Raw genomic sequence first — 17,250 nt, 5'->3', positions numbered from 1 at the left:
TCCTAGTTCAAGCTAATTTTTCATACTCAGTGAGATTTTAAAATGAGCTAGGTGTACCCTCAACTATTACTAAACCTTTATTGTATAAATTTTCAAGGTAACCCTATATCATGTGGGTCACAATGATAATAAAGCGACACATGAATTTGCTAAACATGTCCTTAAACTATACAGTGAGCTTTAGTTGGATGGAATCAATTATTCCACAAATCAATTATTCCACCTATTTGTAATGATCTTTCTTTTTAATTTAGGATATTTGCGGCAAAAATATCAAATGTTTCATAATAATTGCACTTAAGTACCAAATTTATTTTTTTACTATAATACTACAAAATATTCCACCTATTTGTAATGATCTTTCTTTTTAATTTAGGATATTTGCGGCAAAAATATCAAATGTTTCATAATAATTGCACTTAAGTACCAAATCTATTTTTTTACTATAATACTACAAAATATTTATTAATAGTTGTACTTAAGTATCAAATCAATATTTTTTATGACATTAATGTCAAATCTTTGTTAATAGTTACACTTAACTACCAAATTATTTTTTAATGTGGTAATAATATCAATCTTTGTAAATATTATTCTTACTTAAGGTATTATTTCTATATAAAAAATAAAATAAAATTGGTATTTATTATTATTTGTTAGGATTAGTTAAACACAAAGCCTAAATGAGTTTACACAAGTTGGTGTAAAATCCTTACCGATTTCACATAATGGAGATGATAAATTTGAGTTTGAGTTGTAGGCATTCAAAAATTGTCTTTTTTAGTCTAAAGTGATATAATGAAGTTTCTAAGCATGCCCAAAAAGTTTGAGAGCAATTGGAGCTGTCTATGGTCAACTTTTAGCAACTGGACTAAAAGTTAGGCATAATATGTTGAGAGATTGCAAGCAATGACCCTAGATTAACCATAATTTGTGTTGGATCATATTCATCAAGAGATTTTAACTTATTATAACCAAAATAGAAATCTTACCCCAAGAATATGATTGAAAAAGAAGACCATCGTTCTTAACCGCTAATTACTTGAATCCTAATCAAAACCCCATTAAAGATTTTCTTAGAAGACTATTTAAATTACCAAAAATAACAAAATTGTACCTTGAATATTCTACTAGCCGAAATTTCAAGCACCAAAAGGTGATTTATTTTCTCTTGATTTTCTTATCACCCTTTTTCTTAGATTTCACTCTTATTCTCTCTATAGTACTCGACCAAACTTCTTATTGCACTCTTAATATTTCGGCCATTAAGGTATATTTATAGGCCTATGAAATTTCTAATTCCACTCAAATCAATGACCAACTTCCTTATTCTACTCCTATTCATACTATAAATATCTGATTTGAATTGAAATTCAAATCCTTAAAATTTCTCTACATAATATCTAAATATCATTATAACTTGTTGTTTGTAATTGGTTTACTATGTGCGCAGCGGAAAACACTGGGTGTTGGGCCCAGAAATTTTTAAAAAAAATTATTTAAACAAACTTTAAATAATTTGATCCATTAACATGCAATACATTAATCATAGAGAAATAAAAGATGAGGATTTACCAGTTGAAGAACTATCAAGAATTCTCGCTGTCTTTTTATATCTCCAACGAACATCCAATCCAAAGCAATTCTTCAAAATACTCAAACCAAGATCTTCCAAGATGTATCTCTACACCTCAAGAAGTATGTGGGCATGTAAAGTAATGATACGGAAATTTTTTTGATTCACAAGATATTCTCAACACATAAGATCTTGGAATATTAGGTCTACGACAGTTTTCAAGGATAGAGAAAATAATACGATCTATTTTCTTTCTGTCAAAAATCTTATGAAACTATTTCCATCTGATAGATTTATAAAAGAATTAATTAAAATTTAAAAATTCAAATTATAAATCAATTATTAAATAATTAAATAAATTGAAGAAATATCCAAGACACATTCTTGGACCTTATTACACGCCAACTACAGTGCATGCGCTATAGTTGGCATCTAACACTGTAACACCCTAATTTCTCATAAATATTGAGAACACAGCGTTGGATCATAATCATAAACATTAATCTTCTATTGAATGAAAACTTAAGAATAAGTATATGGATACATGTGTACTGCACAATTTTTTTTTTTTTAGTTATTAAAATTTTGTTGTTTTATTTTATTTAATTGTTAAGTGTGGTGAATTTTTTTTATTTATTGTTTTTTTGTTTAAATTAATTGCTAGTTTTTTTGTGAAATTATTTGTTAAATGATATTTATTAATTTATTTTTAAAATGTGATTATTTGAGTTATGGTTGAATGCATTAAGGTGCATGGTAGGTAGTGATCCACCCTAGTTATTAAGTGTGTGCTAGTGCATGGTAGCATGGTGCACATGTGTAGAAATTTCTACACACTTGTAGATTCCTTTATTTGGAATTAATTAATTAAAAATAAAATAAAAAGAAAGGGAAATGAGAGAGTCTTGGACGTGCATGGTGTAGTGGGAATGCTAAGGAGAGATTTTCCCATTTTATGTGGATAGTGATAATGCAAAATTGATGATAGACAAATAAAGTGATATTTTTCTTCCTTTTAGATCAAATGAAAAATCCTTTTATTTAAGTAATTTAGAATAAACAAAATTAATGGGAAATTAGGAATAGGAAACTTACCTATTTATTTTTATGAGGTCGTTATTTTCATAAGCTAGAATAAAAGGGAAGAGAAAAAGAAAGGAGGCCATTTTTGGCTTGGGTGTCGTTGGCCATAGAGAGAAGAGAGAGAGAGAGAGTGGCGATTTAGAGAGAGAAAGGGCTGCCATTTTCTAGAGAGAAGGAGGAAAGAAAGAATGAGAAAGGAAAAGGGTTTCAAAGCTCTAAGTAATATGTTCATCTATGGTGTTTTCTTTTAAAATCTTTGGTTAATAATATTCTTCTTCTTCAATCTTAGAATAATGGTGTTTTATTTCTTTGGCTATGGTGTTCGAAACCCTAGGACTTTAAGCAAGGAGGTGGTTCTAGTTGGGCTCTTGATTTTCTATCAAGAGAGGTATTGGAATTTTTCCCCCTTCAATTCTTTGGTTGTTGTTATTTTATGTTGTTATTTGGAAAGATCATGGTTGAAATTGGGTTTGAGTTTTGGGTAGGATACTATGTGTGTTGATTGATATTATTGATGTTGGGATGAGGGGTTGTTTTGTTTGATGCATAGAAGTTTTGGGCATGGGTGTGTGGTGTGTATAGGCAAGCATGATTAGAGATTTTGGCCATACATGAAATCTAAAATTCTTATGGTTATGTTTCATGGTTATTTTGATAAGAATATAAGGATGATGATGAATTCATACAAATGTATTATTGTTGTTGTTGAATCATTATTTTATCTCACTCTTGGAAAACATGATGGAAATTATGTGATCTTGTATTTTTATTTGGGTTCATGAGTTTATTGAAATTGTTGGTAAACATGCCTATGAGTTTGGGGTAAATTGCTAACATGTGGGAATGGTGGTGCATGGGTTTCGACCTATAGGGTGTGATGCATGTTGTGATGTTTTTTTTTGTGTGTCACTTATACATGTTAGGAACATAGTAGGTTAATTTGAATAAAAGAAAGGATTGTCTTGAAATTTTTTTTATAAATTGATATATTAGTGATTTCATGAAGATTATAGATTGGGTTTTGAGAAACATCAATTAAAGATGAATTTTATGATGATTTATGCTTGCTGATTTTGTGAATAATTGGTGAATAAGTTTGGTGAAATAATGATATGCATGCATAAGAAATGTCTATAATGATATGTAGTATTTATGATAATAAAATGGTGTTTTAATTCACACTTAAAATTATATTTTTGCACAAATAATTACCTACAGATTTTTTTATATATATTTTGATGAAAATATGAGTTTTAAAAAAATAAAAATGGTGATTTTAATGATATAATTGGTTGCTGGATTTTTTGTAAAAAATGTGAAGTTGTATTTTTAATAAAAGAAATTTGGTGAGTATCTTAAAATAAATTAATACACTAAACTATGGAAATATAAAAAGTGATATTTTTAATATAACATGAGTGTTCATTTTAATAGTTACAATTTTTCTTTATTTAATTAAGAAAAATGTTGAATTTAGTTCACTTGTGAATTTTAAGTAAATTAAATTATGGCTGAAAGTTTAGTTAAATATTTATAAAAATAATGATTGGATTTTTCACATGTAAAATTATTAAATTTAATCTTTAAAAATAACACAAGTAAAAAAAAAAATTCCACATCTAAAATAGATTTTTTTTTCTCATATTAAATTTATAAATTTGATAATTGAACTATAAGGTTATTTTTTTTGTAAAACATGTTAAATTATAATTATTTTACATAATTGTTGGTCTTCGTTATTTTATGGAAATTAAAATTGATTATTGGAATAATTATATTTTTAAAATGGTTGATTAAATTATTTTTATGAAATAAAAATAATGCTTTTGGAAGATTAATCAACATGAAATTTTTTAAAGAGATAAATAATGGTAATCAAAGCATGCTACAATTTTATTATTTTGAAAATGATAGAAGTAAGACACGTAGAATCATCGTTTTAAACGCCACGTTTACGCAACGTTCCCACATATGCATGTTGCATGCAAATTCACTTTTACGTTAAAAAATATGTCTATTATGCAACCATGTAGTTTTTATAGCAAGATCATGCATGCAATATAGGTAGAATGTGCATTATTCTTTTATGACCTTATGTGTAAATATGCCTTGTTTAGATGTTGTGAGTAACTCTCATCATGTGTGCATGTCTCATGCACACATGAGTTATATGAGAGGGAAAAATAGAGCTTATGTGATGCTAAGGAATGCTATTTTGATTATGGTATAGGCTCGTTGAGAAGCTGTCGTTTTACTTAGCTTGGACCTAAGGTAAGAAAGTTAGATAGAATTTTGTTTATGAATGCTGTGAATGGTAAGATTGTTTGTATGAATGAAAGTGTTATGATGTTTTGCGCTATGAACTATGAAATGCTTTAATAGATATGTTTGGATTGTATGTTGTATGCTATGAATGGATGTTAGCGTGATGAACACGACATATAAAAAAGGGGTTGCTAAGGATATGAAGACGTAACCCGAGTTACTAAGGATATGAAGACGTAACTCTAAGGGTGGATGCGTCGAGGTTATTCAAGGACCAGAGATCTTGTTTTCCTCATGGGTGACATGGACAAGTTAGCGGGCCATGTTCACAAGGAAAATGTTTATGATGATGTTATGATGTTTATGTTATGATGATGATGTTAATGTTGACGTGATTATGTTTATGTTTATGATATTGATGCAATTATGACAATGATGTTATGATGCATAAAGATGGATGAATGTGTTTGTGATTTGTTGTATCTTACTTGTTTGTTGTTTGTACTTCCTTACTGGGCTTTTAACTCACCCCCTTACTTTCCCCTTCTAGGTAGCAAATAGGTTTTTCTATGGCACGCGTGGTGATGTGGGGAGTTCTGTCGTCCTGGTGTGTATGGCGTGGGGGCATCCTATGGACGAGAAACGATCAGTTTTAAACGCCATTTTCTTTTAATAATGTTATGTTTAATGGGACTTTTTTTTTATTTATCAGTAGGACTTGAACTTTTGATTGTTTTAGAACTTTGCATGAAAACTGATATTTTCTTTTTAAACTATTAGGTCTGTTATACCCAAAAATTGGAGATCAATAACGTGGCAATAAAGGTGACAAGTGGCAGTGCATGATCAGTAAAAGACACATTAATAGTCAATAAATACATTGACTCCTCAGAGTTGTGATAAAGGGACCCGGTAGACTGACGAAGAATTTGGACTGCTTGAAAGATGACCAAGCCAAGTGCACCTTGGTCCGAGGAAAGCTAAGGAAAGTGCATCCTAGGAGGCTAAGGAGAATGCATCCTAGGAGAGCTAAGGAGAGTGCATCCTAGGAGGCTAAGGAGAATGCATCCTAGGAGAGCTAAGGAGAGTACATCCTAGGAGGCTAAGGAGAATGCATCCTAGGAGAGCTAAGGAGAGTGCATCCTAGGAGAGCTAAGGAGAGTGGTCCTAGGAGACCCCAAGAGAGTGGTCCTAGGAGACCCCAAGGATTTGGTCCGAGGAGAAACATGGCATGCTAGAGGAGAGTGCCATGTTAGAGGAGAGAAGTGCATGTCCTACCACCATGCATGTCCTTCCACCATGCACGTCCGACCAACAAATGTTTGTCCTACCACCATGCACATGTCCGACCAGCACTTGCATGAGTGGTCAGTAGGAGAGGTGGATCTACTAGCTAAAGGAGGACTAAGTCAAGATTCCCAGAAACAGCTTCAACAAGATATGCGGGAATCTCTCATTCTTCCCACAAATGGGGGGTTTGTTACATTTTGAATTTTGAATGTTTCTTTGTAATTTAAATGTAATAAATATAATAAAATATCCCGGTTCTAGGGGATACCATATGTATGACCCTAAGCCTATAAATAGAGGGCTTATGGGATTAGAGGGGGGCTTCTTCTGCTTCTTCTTTCTAGAGAGAGAAAATTTGGGTCTGAGTATTCTAGAGAGAGAAAGTGCTGGCATTTGAGAGAATTCTTGTATTTTTGCAATCTGTACTGAAGAAACTCAGTTGGCTCAATCCATCTGATCTTGAGTACAGATCTATAAATCACAACTCTAAGTGGATTAGGCTATTACCCACAATCGGGGCTGAACCACTATAAAAATCTTGTGTGTTCTTTAATTTCTTTATTATACTGTCTGTGTCGTTTTATTTCTCTTGAAGGCTTGTCATATTTGACGTTCTCACGTCGTTGGCTAAAAACGCAGTCAACAAGGTCCAACTTGCATGTTTTTAGCAAGACCCCACTGAAATCTTTAAAATAAGTAGCTTTCTCTTATAAACCAATGAATATGTGAATGTTTTACAAAGCACTAGATTAGGGCGTTTTACAAATGGTATCAGAGCCGATCGTCCATGTTTCCAAGGACCATCCCCATACACGCTAAAGACGAGAAAATCTCACCTCAACGCATCGTAAGTATTTGTTCATGTGCTTTTACTTGTTCCTGTTTTACTTAATCTTATAGTTTCGTAACTACAGTAGTAAAATGCCTCCTGTTTTGAAAACAACTAAGAAACAACTACTCAAGGAGATCCGTGTCATACTCGAGGGCCAGCTTAAGGAGGATCCCTACGATTGGCAGATAGCTGTTTTGAAAACAACAAAGGTGGTTTTTGATCGCATTCAAGGGATCATGAACAAAAGCAGAGCCTTGCTATGGCCCATAGAGCAATATTGGGTCTTGAGGGAAGCACTGTCGATGTACTCAGAGGCCCTTCATCAATTGGCTCGATCATGGAATGACGTTGAGCAAGATTACCTAGAGTTTAGTACCATGGAGTTCGTAATTCGCGATTTTCTGGTAAATTACGATTTTAGTCGTCTGGAGCTGGTGTTAGTAAAGATGGATGACGGTGGAATAGAGGAGCGTGTGGAAACGGTACACGATGTGGAAGGAGAATTGGCAATTGAGGAAGTAATTCGAGCTATGCCACGTCTGACCGCTAGAATGGAGAAAATGGCGAGCACTGGCTATTTTCACATCCCAGAAAACGTCTTTGATTACAGTTCAGGGGACGAGTCCACCGTTAAGGACTAGAGTCCATTGCATAATCGTTACATGGGGTGCTAATAAATAAGATGGGATATTTTCTAAGACCTTATGGGATATATGTTTTGATCAGTAAACACTTTTGGAATTGTTTAAATTTTTGGAATAATTTGAAACATTTTGAATGTTATGGTTTATTTTGTTGCAAGTTCTAGATAATGTGGTTTGAATGTAGGACTTTGCAAATATCTATCAAACCATTATGCAATGTTCCTTCCTTATGATCTTCCTTTGATTTCCTTAGAATCTCATTATGTTGACTAGAGGAAGAGGAGGAAAGGGAAGAGGAAGAGGTAGAGGAAAGGGTGTCTCCACAAGGTATGAAACCACGACAACCCCTGACGTAGAAATGCCATCAGTTCAACCTACAGCTCCAGCAGCACCATCTGTGGACCTGGCCGTAGAGGTAGCAAGGTTAAGAGAACAGTTGAGGCTGAGAGATGAGGAATTAGCACATGCTAGACAAGCACCGCAAACATCCCAAACGCCCCAAGTACCTTAAGTACTAGTGGTGCAACCTCAGCCTCCAATACCACCACCTGCACCACTACCAGTAACCTATGGGTTCGAGCCAGTGTATGAACGTTTCAGAAAGCAAGCCCCACCAACCTTCGAAGGGAAAGTTGATCCAATGGTGGCAGAGGATTGGTTAAGGTCGGTTGAGGCTATCTTTGATCATATGGAGTTAAATGATCGCCAAAGGGTTTCTTGCGCAGTTTATTTACTTAAGATGGATGCACGGATTTGGTGGGATGTAATTAAACAGACCCGTGACCTGAATACCATGACTTGGGCAGATTTCGTCCATGCTTTTTGTAAGAAGTATTACAGTCCAGCTGTGCTAGCAACTAAGGTTGACAAGTTTGTAACTCTGGTACAAGGGAACCTATCTGTCACTGATTATGCACAGAAGTTCGATCGATTGGCTGAATTTGCTTCTGAAATGGTACCAACTGAAACATTGCGAGTCCAAATGTTCGTAAGGGGACTCAAACCGATGATCACGAGGGACGTTATGATGACTAGTGCTAAAGTGGTCGGTTATGCAAAAGTACTGGATAGAGCTCTTGAAGCTGAATATTTGGAAGAATGGATATGGAAGGATAATGTCGCTAGAAGAGAGAACTATTGAAACAAGGGCTTCCACGAGGGCAACAAGAGAAAGGCTAATGAAGGGCAGAATAGTGGCGCTGATAAGAGACCCAGACCTCTGGCCACGAATAGCAACAATCACAACCCTCAGAACCATAGTAATCGCAACAATCGCTTCAATGACCAGAACCGTGGGAACCATCAAGGCAACCGAGTAGAGCATCCTATCTGTCCTAAATGCTCGAAAAAACACCCAGGAGAATGCCAGACCGATACCAATAAATATTTCAAGTGCGGCTAGGCAAGACATTTAAGGAAGAATTGCCCACAATGGAAGGTGGGATAGAATAACAACAACAACCTGGTGTCAACAAGGGTTTTCGCTTTAACTCAGAATGAAGCGGCCAACAGCAACACTGTAGTTACAGGTCAGCTCCCTATATCTGGTACGATGTGTAGAGTCTTAATTGATTCTGGAGTGACTCATTCTTATGTTTCCATGAATGTGATTGATAGACTAAATATGCCTTATAAGATGTTTGAACATACCTTTAGTACAATGTTGCCATCGGGAGATATGATGTTGTCAAATAAGTGGTTACCATCAACATCTGTAACGGTAGAAGGCAGGGAGTGCCCAGCAGATCTCATAGAACTAAGTATACCAAATTATGATGCCATACTCGGCATGGATTGGTTATCCAAACATGGGGCTATGATAGACTGTCGAAAGAAGACCATAGAGTTCAAGCTAAAGGAAGGAGAGGTCTTTTTTTTTAGAGGCGAAGTAACGGGTTTTCGAACACCCATAATATATGCACTGGAAGCACGGAATATGATGCAACTGTTGGGGTTTTATGCCCTAATTAAAACCCAAATTCTTTGTAATCTCATTTTATTATCAATAAAAGAATAGAAATCATTTTTTGACTTGGTCAATCACTTTGCTCACATGTTTTATTTTCATGATTATTTATTTAATATAAACTTCTATTAAATCCCGAGCATATAGCTAATCTTATTTATAGTGACGTAATCACAGTGGAATATAAATATGATTATATGTTCAAAAATAAGTTAGTCCTAAGATTAGTCAGTGCACCAGATTTACACTGACTTGCCAATCTACGATATGATCTACTTACACATTACAATGTTATGTTCTTTCCAGAACATTAGCAAAGTAGATAAGATCGGATGTATTTGTTACATCGGACAGGACCGATATTGACAGTTGATAAGATAAGTAAACATACCGTTATTATCTATTCTAGTCATATCATATAGTTGACCATAGGTCAATTCAATCTCAATTCTGAGTGGTTAGTATTCTAACTGATTGTATTATTTGAGTTCTTTGACTTGTTCGTTACCAGCTTACCCTACGGACTAGCCCATACTTACATCTTGGGAACTCGGTAGTATAATTGAGTGGGAGTGTTAATCATAGATATGAACATCTATAGCTTCTGATGAAGAAGTGAAACGATGGTTTCCTTTTAGTTTGGTTCAAGGTGTTAAATGATAGAGATCTCATTTCAGTAATTAAATTAGTTTACTGAAATATCATTTACAAGGAACTAAGTGTTTTAAGGATAAAATACAATGAGGGGTAAAACGGTATTTTAGTCCTATCTCATTGTAGACCGTCTATAGAGGATTGAGTGACAATTATGGTTGTAACAATGGATAATTAATAGCGTATCTATATTTGTTATAGAGCGTTCTATGAATTCAAGAGTGCAATTCCAAGTCTATAGTGGAGTCACGAGGAATTAATAAGTTAGTAAATTTATTTGTTAGATTTATAATAACTTATTGAAGCTTGATTTCATAGGCCCATGGTCCCCATTGTACCTTGGATAAAATCATCTAGATAGTCTCAATTAATTGATTTAATCATCAATTAGAATTATCAAAGTTGACCAGGTCAATTTTGGATAGTTTCACAGAGTTGTGTAATTTTGAGAAGAAAAGAGAAATTATGGCAGATTTATTAATTAAGATAAATTGGTATCTAAATTAATAAATAATTTTAAATCAAGGTTCAAATTATAAATAATTAATTTGATAAAGGATTTAAATAATTATTTATTTAATTAAATCAATAGAAAATAATGCAGGCCTTGATTTTAAGTCTAATGGGCTTATAATCAAATGGGAAATTTCACGGGCCTATAGCCCATGATAATTTCGACCTAGGGCTTCAAAATGGCTGTTATTTTATTGATTTTTTAATTAAATTAAATGGTCTAATTGAGTCTATAAAAGGAGTGCTTATAGAGAAGTCAAAAAAGGGTTTTTGATAAGTCAGATTTTCTGATAGTTTTATATTCTCTCTAAACACAAGTCATTTTCTAAGCCTCTTTGTATTTTCTCTTCTTCTCTCTATATCTATCTCATGTGTTGAGAATTGCCCACACTAGTCTAGGTGGTTCTAAGGATACATTGGAAGATCGTGAAGAAAATAGAAGATCGGTTCAGTTTCTTGATAATACTCTGCGACAGAGAGGATACAAGAGTTAGAGAAACTGAAGGAAGGACTCTTAATTCCGCTGCGTATACTGTAAGTATTATATTGTTTGTTTCTCTTTGAATTCAATTTAGAAACATGTTTTAGGCTATCTCGTATTAATTTGTTTAATATCAGATATACATGAAAATAAATAAAGATCATGTATAAGTTTTTCCAACAGCAACATGGTTGTTCGGCGTTCCTGGCTAGTGTAGTGGATAAATCCATGGAGTTAGAACTAAAGCCAGAAAATGTACATATTGTTTCACTACACCAAATACCTCTTTTTATAATACATAATTATAAGCTAATTGGAAAAGTATTATAATAGATATTTAAAATGGAGGGAAAAAAAAAGCTGGGTAAAGTTAGAATGGAGGGCAAAAAAAAAAAAAGCTCGTAAAAGCATTTTTTCACCCAATATTTCTCGTCCATCGTTTCTCTGAACCCTCACCTCTCTCTGAACCCTCCATCATTTCTCTCAACTTTCCCTTTCTCAATCGATTATCTTCAGCAAATTTCCCTTTCTCACTCGGTTGCAGTCATCCATCAACAACTCCATCGGCAGTTTGACCCATTTCCCCCTCTCCCGATAATGTGCGAGGACTCTCTTCATCTTCAGTGACGACCTTCCACTCTATTCCATCGACAGCTTTCATCTCGACAGTCGTTCACCCTGTTCTAGCCCTCCATCGACAACTTTCTTCTCAACTCCACTTTCTAACTCAAGGACATGGGACGAGTCTCACAGTTCACTGAAATCGTAAGGTAAATGTCTTAAATTGTTTAGATTATATTTTGAAATAATTTTGATTGTCAAATTATATACATTTATGGTTTTTATTTCGTAAAGAATCTGTATAATATCTTGTTATTAGCTTGTTGAGGTTTTCATTTCAATCTTAGTATCACATTTATGGTGTTGTTAATAGCTTCAGTGTCGTTGCTTTCGGCAGGTGTTTTAGCTGCCCAACCGAACAATACCCATCAGCAAAAGAAGATCAGATTTGGGTCCAATGGTGAGTTTAAGATATGACAAGTGGACTTTCAGTGGTGGAAATTTACATTGAACAATACCCATCAACCGACTTATTTACAGTGAAAAGCACATGTGGAAATTTAGAAGACTCTGACTTGGGGATAAGCAAAAGGGGTCTAAAACAGCTGCATGAGATGTTTAATTCAGAAGGAGCAGTGCCAGAAAACCCAAAGGTTGCATATGGAAGGACGAAAAAAGGCCAAAGTTTATCTGTAGCAGAAGAGAGTGGACAAAATTTTGATAGTGTTTCGCAGTTATCAACTGGAAGCCAGAAGCTGAAAAACTAGGTCCTATTTGAGTTTGAACGGACATCAAAAGCTGAAACTGAAGTTCAAACATTAAAGAAAACTTTGGCAAAGGTGCAAGCTAAAAAGGATACCCTCCTTTTTCAATATCAGCAAAGTGTAGAGAAGTTATCTAATATGGATAGAGAACTTAAGCATGCACAAAAAGATGTTGGCCTGCTAGATGAATGAGCAAGCAAAGCTGAAATCGAAATCAAAATATTCACTACTACAAAATAGAGCTTTCTCGATAGTTTTTAACTGTCGTTATTGAGCAGTAACGACAGTCGACTAACTGTCGTATTTGCCTATGCCGGCGTAGGGTAACTACGCTGACAGTTAATAAGTGTTGTCGTTACTGGCAACAACGACAGTTAATACGTGTCGCTGTTGCTGGCAACGCCGACAGTTAATAAGTGTCGTCGTTGCTGGCAACGACGACAGTTAATACGTGTCGCTGTTGTTGGCAACGCCGACAGTTACGTGTTGTCGTTGCTAGCAACGCCGACAGTTAATACGTGTCGCCGTTGCAGGCTACGCCGACAGTTAATAGATGTCGCTGTAACATTAAATTTATATATATAAATAATAATTTTTCGATATATATTTTTTAAAACTTTTAATTATATTTTTAATAATTGAAGTTTGATATAAATTTAAATAAAAAAATTACTCACACAATTAATTATTATTACCATAACTTGTAAAAATAAATTATATATATCATAATAAAAATCCATTTACATTCAACATGTATTCATACAATTGAAATGTAAATAATACATAAAATCCTCATGAGACTAAATAATTCTAAACAAAAATTCATTATAATTCTCAATAAAAATTCATCATTCTCAATGTAAATAATACATAAAATCCTCACTGTACATAATTCTTACAAGCTAGAAAGAAAATAATACCCAACAACTTGAAGAAGAATTTCTTGTTGCCTTGGTTCCCTTGGTTATCTTAAATATCCAAGTAGAGTTTTAGCCTACAATACAGAATAAACACCATTAATGTCAAACCAAAACTAAAATAAATAGAGAACTTAAGGTTGCAGAAGAAATAAAAATGATGACTGGTTTTTAGTCACAAAAATGATTTATATAAAAGTTGTATTTTTCTTATCAAACTGAATAGCCTCTGACTTAAGTAGTTAGTCTTAGTTCTTTAAACTACGGAATACATACCTATCAGTCTCAATTTAAAAGTGCTCAAGCTAGTTAGTTTATCAAATCACAGAGACATTAATAAACCAAATTACCAATCATTCATAGCACATTAGCAAATATACAATAAAGGAGAAATTAATATACATATATACACACATATAAAGACATGCACTGTGTAGGTAATATGCATCAGATTCTAAGTCCATAGTACTTAGCAAGAAAATAAAAGATAATATAGTATAAATAAGATCACCAAGCACATAAATTTAATAGATCATTCATATGTAACACAAGCATACTAGATGATATTTGTTAAAGTTGTTAAAGTAACACAACGAGCATACCAGACAAAGTTGTTAAAGTAACACAACGAGTTGTGAATAAGCCTAATCCAAATTTATAAATCTAATTCACATTTGAAAGTCTACACAAAATAGAAAATCATAATTCAGCTTGCAAAGCAAATCAACCTATCAGTTCATTCTCATTGATAGTTGATGTATTATATATAATACGAGACCTTAGATTAATAATATTTAGATGGAAGACCAAGTATTAATATATATACAATGTATACACTAATTGATTATAAAACTACGAGTGATTTTTATAAAAATTAACTAGACAAGAGTCCGTAAATTTCTAAAAAAACGGGCCGCACAACTACTGCAAATAGCACATCCCCAAATTTTAAAAACCTGCAAACAAGACATATGACAGTCCAATAAAATCACAGTTCAACTTATTATACTAATTAACTCTTATTGATCATCACCTTTATATATTATATAATATTAGGAAAACAATGACCTAGTATTGATATATATATAGAGAGAGAGAGAGAGAGAGCTGGTAATAAGGTAAAAAGAAAAAATTAAAACAAAAACAAAGTAAATTCGCAAATGTTATGACATAATTGAGCACAATTGCATGTACGGCTACCAGTAATATGATCATATTTTTCCAAGTATATATAATATATTAGAATTCTTAACTAATTTTTATATTGTTGTATGGACATATGAATTTGGCAAAGACATAGAGAAACAGAAGCTATAATCATGGTAGTTTGGCTCAATTATTTGATCAGGTTGGATTGGTTGTTGAGATTCCAGTCCTATTTTCCATTTTTGAGTAGCTAGCAACTTTAAACTCTTGTATCTCTGAATTTTGAACTAGATATATATACAGTGAATAATAATAATAATAATAAACCATAATAATTGTATGTTCATTAATTACAAATTAATCAATTTTCACTTGTCAATAAAAAGAGTACGTACGTAGTTCTCTAGTTCACTTATCAATAACTAATTGGAAAATTTTGACAGCTTTCTAACAATGAAGACCACCCTGGAAACATAATAGGGAGATGGAAACAAAATTCATAGGGCTGGATAACAAGAAGGTAAGCCACCTAAATGGCCCCAGAAATTTCACAGGGCTGGATGACATTTTCTTTTAAATGTGCAAAGTCAATACTATTAACATAGCTTTTTCTTGTAGTGAACAATAATACTAAGCATGACAGAGCATAGTAATTCAGAAAACTAATAGATTAAGAAGAAACTTGAACAGAAATACTACCGATTAAGCAATATTATGAAACCTGAACATATATCAAATAGATTATAGCATAACAAGCCAAAAAATTCAGAACAAAAGTTGAGTTGCTAGTAAGAAAAAGATCGATATTTTATATCACAATTACATTTAAGTTATCACTGACAAACTAACAAAAGGAAAAAAGAACAGAAAAACATTTACCATTCTTCATCTTCTCAGTTAACACAAAGAGAAATCGCCACAATCCAGGACTGAAGAAGCATGCGGCCTACTACTTGTGCATACAACACATGGTAAGTACATATATGGATAGAATGAAAATGAGATTATAATATGATAATATACCTTGTTGATGATAAGGTCAGCCTGAGAAATATTAAGAGCAATTGAATGATGAGTCCATTACGTGGCATCTATTTTGCTAGTCCAAAATCAAATATCTAAAAACAATGAAGATACACCAAAATTAACAAAAGAGTAGGTATGTTAAGACAATGAAAAAAGACATAATATTTCACAACTACATAAACCAACACCATTTTCTTCTGTACTATTGATTTCATAAAAACCCAAAGACAACTGTAATATTACCAAACAAAGGGAAACTAAATCAATCATGATTGATCAGTAGACATTTTCTAAAACACCATTTCAGGGACTGCAGAAATTTAGAAACTCCAAAAACCAAAAAACCACTACAGCTGCCCTTTGTTAATTCTTCAACCAAATAGACGGTGAACAAGAAGGAAAGCATAAAGGGAGATCAAGTGCAGCAATATCATCCAGGGGTACATGACTGTCATTAAATTTAAACAATTTTTAGTAGTTGAATAATATGCCATGCATATTAGAGAATTATTCTCTTGAAATAATGGTAACTTGATTTAAATATTTTCAATTCAGATTTTTATTGCCATGTAGCAGTACAGTTTTAAACAAAGTTGATTGTCATGTTGAAAACTATTTTCCAAGAAAGAAAAGTTGTCTACCAAAATGAGTTGTCAAGTTTCATGAGCATAGTAATATGATATATGAATAATACGAGAAAAAGCTAAACTAGACAACATATTAATTATATATACATATATATATATTCATCTGAGTACATTAACATATGAAGATACACATTAATCCTATCATGAAAAGCTAAGCCTAAGACACATTATATCACACAAAGACATCGGAAGTCAAAAGATCTATCCCAAAATCCAATACTGTAAAAAAATACATAAGAATTTTGAAAGAAAGAAAAAAATCCTTTTCGTAAATATACAAACAGATAGCGTGTATCAATCGAAAAAGAACATTACAACTAATATCTCAAACATATATTCATATATGTATATATATCATATAATAATAACAGACCTAAAAGATTCACAAAAGCAATCATTCACTCTTCAACTAAAGAAAAACGCAGAAATATATGAATCAAATAAGTTGATAATCTCATACCCATTTCAGATTTAAGCCAGCCAAAACGTCGATTCCAATTTCGACCACAGTTGAGTCCGATCCTTCAGTGGGTTTTGAAGCACAAAACATAAGGAGTATGGTAGTGGTGGCGGCTCGGCTAGTGGTAGCTTAGGGTGGCCAAAAAGTACTCGGAAAGCTTCGTAGTACTCCCATTCGTTCGAACTTTGAAAGCCCAATGGGGACCTTAAGTGGCACGTACGGCGGCGGGTACGCGGGGGTCGAAATTTCAGAGGCCGGGGAACACGCCTGTACGACACGTGTAGCTTTCCGGCGACTGGAAAGCGATCGTTCAAGTCTGGCAGATCGGACACGAGAGAGAGAAAGTGAGGTCTGGTGGGGAAGAGGTAGATCTGAGAGAGAAAGAGGGTATGCGTGTTTTTCCTTTCTTTTTTTTTTTTTTTCAT

General features: G+C 33.4%; 2 long non-coding RNA genes across 2 annotated transcripts; one reads left to right on the top strand and one right to left on the bottom strand.

Annotated features, from left to right (window-relative positions):
* Window positions 1-2,714: 2,714 nt before the first annotated feature.
* LOC133816007 (uncharacterized) lies at window positions 2,715-5,700 on the top strand. Its single transcript, XR_009884948.1, has 3 exons — window positions 2,715-2,878; window positions 2,994-3,047; window positions 5,475-5,700. It is a non-coding gene; the product is annotated as an uncharacterized LOC133816007 (long non-coding RNA).
* Window positions 5,701-13,330: 7,630 nt separating this feature from the next.
* On the bottom strand, window positions 13,331-17,250 carry LOC133817762 (uncharacterized). Its single transcript, XR_009885709.1, has 4 exons — window positions 16,826-17,250; window positions 15,716-15,810; window positions 15,572-15,641; window positions 13,331-13,623 (listed from the first exon to the last, which is right to left on the bottom strand). It is a non-coding gene; the product is annotated as an uncharacterized LOC133817762 (long non-coding RNA).

This window comes from Humulus lupulus, chromosome 2 (genome assembly GCF_963169125.1).
Source record: "Humulus lupulus chromosome 2, drHumLupu1.1, whole genome shotgun sequence".
Classification (NCBI taxonomy): domain Eukaryota; kingdom Viridiplantae; phylum Streptophyta; class Magnoliopsida; order Rosales; family Cannabaceae; genus Humulus; species Humulus lupulus.
The sequence above is the reverse complement of the archived record's forward strand: the minus strand, read 5'-3'. Positions and strand labels throughout refer to the sequence as shown.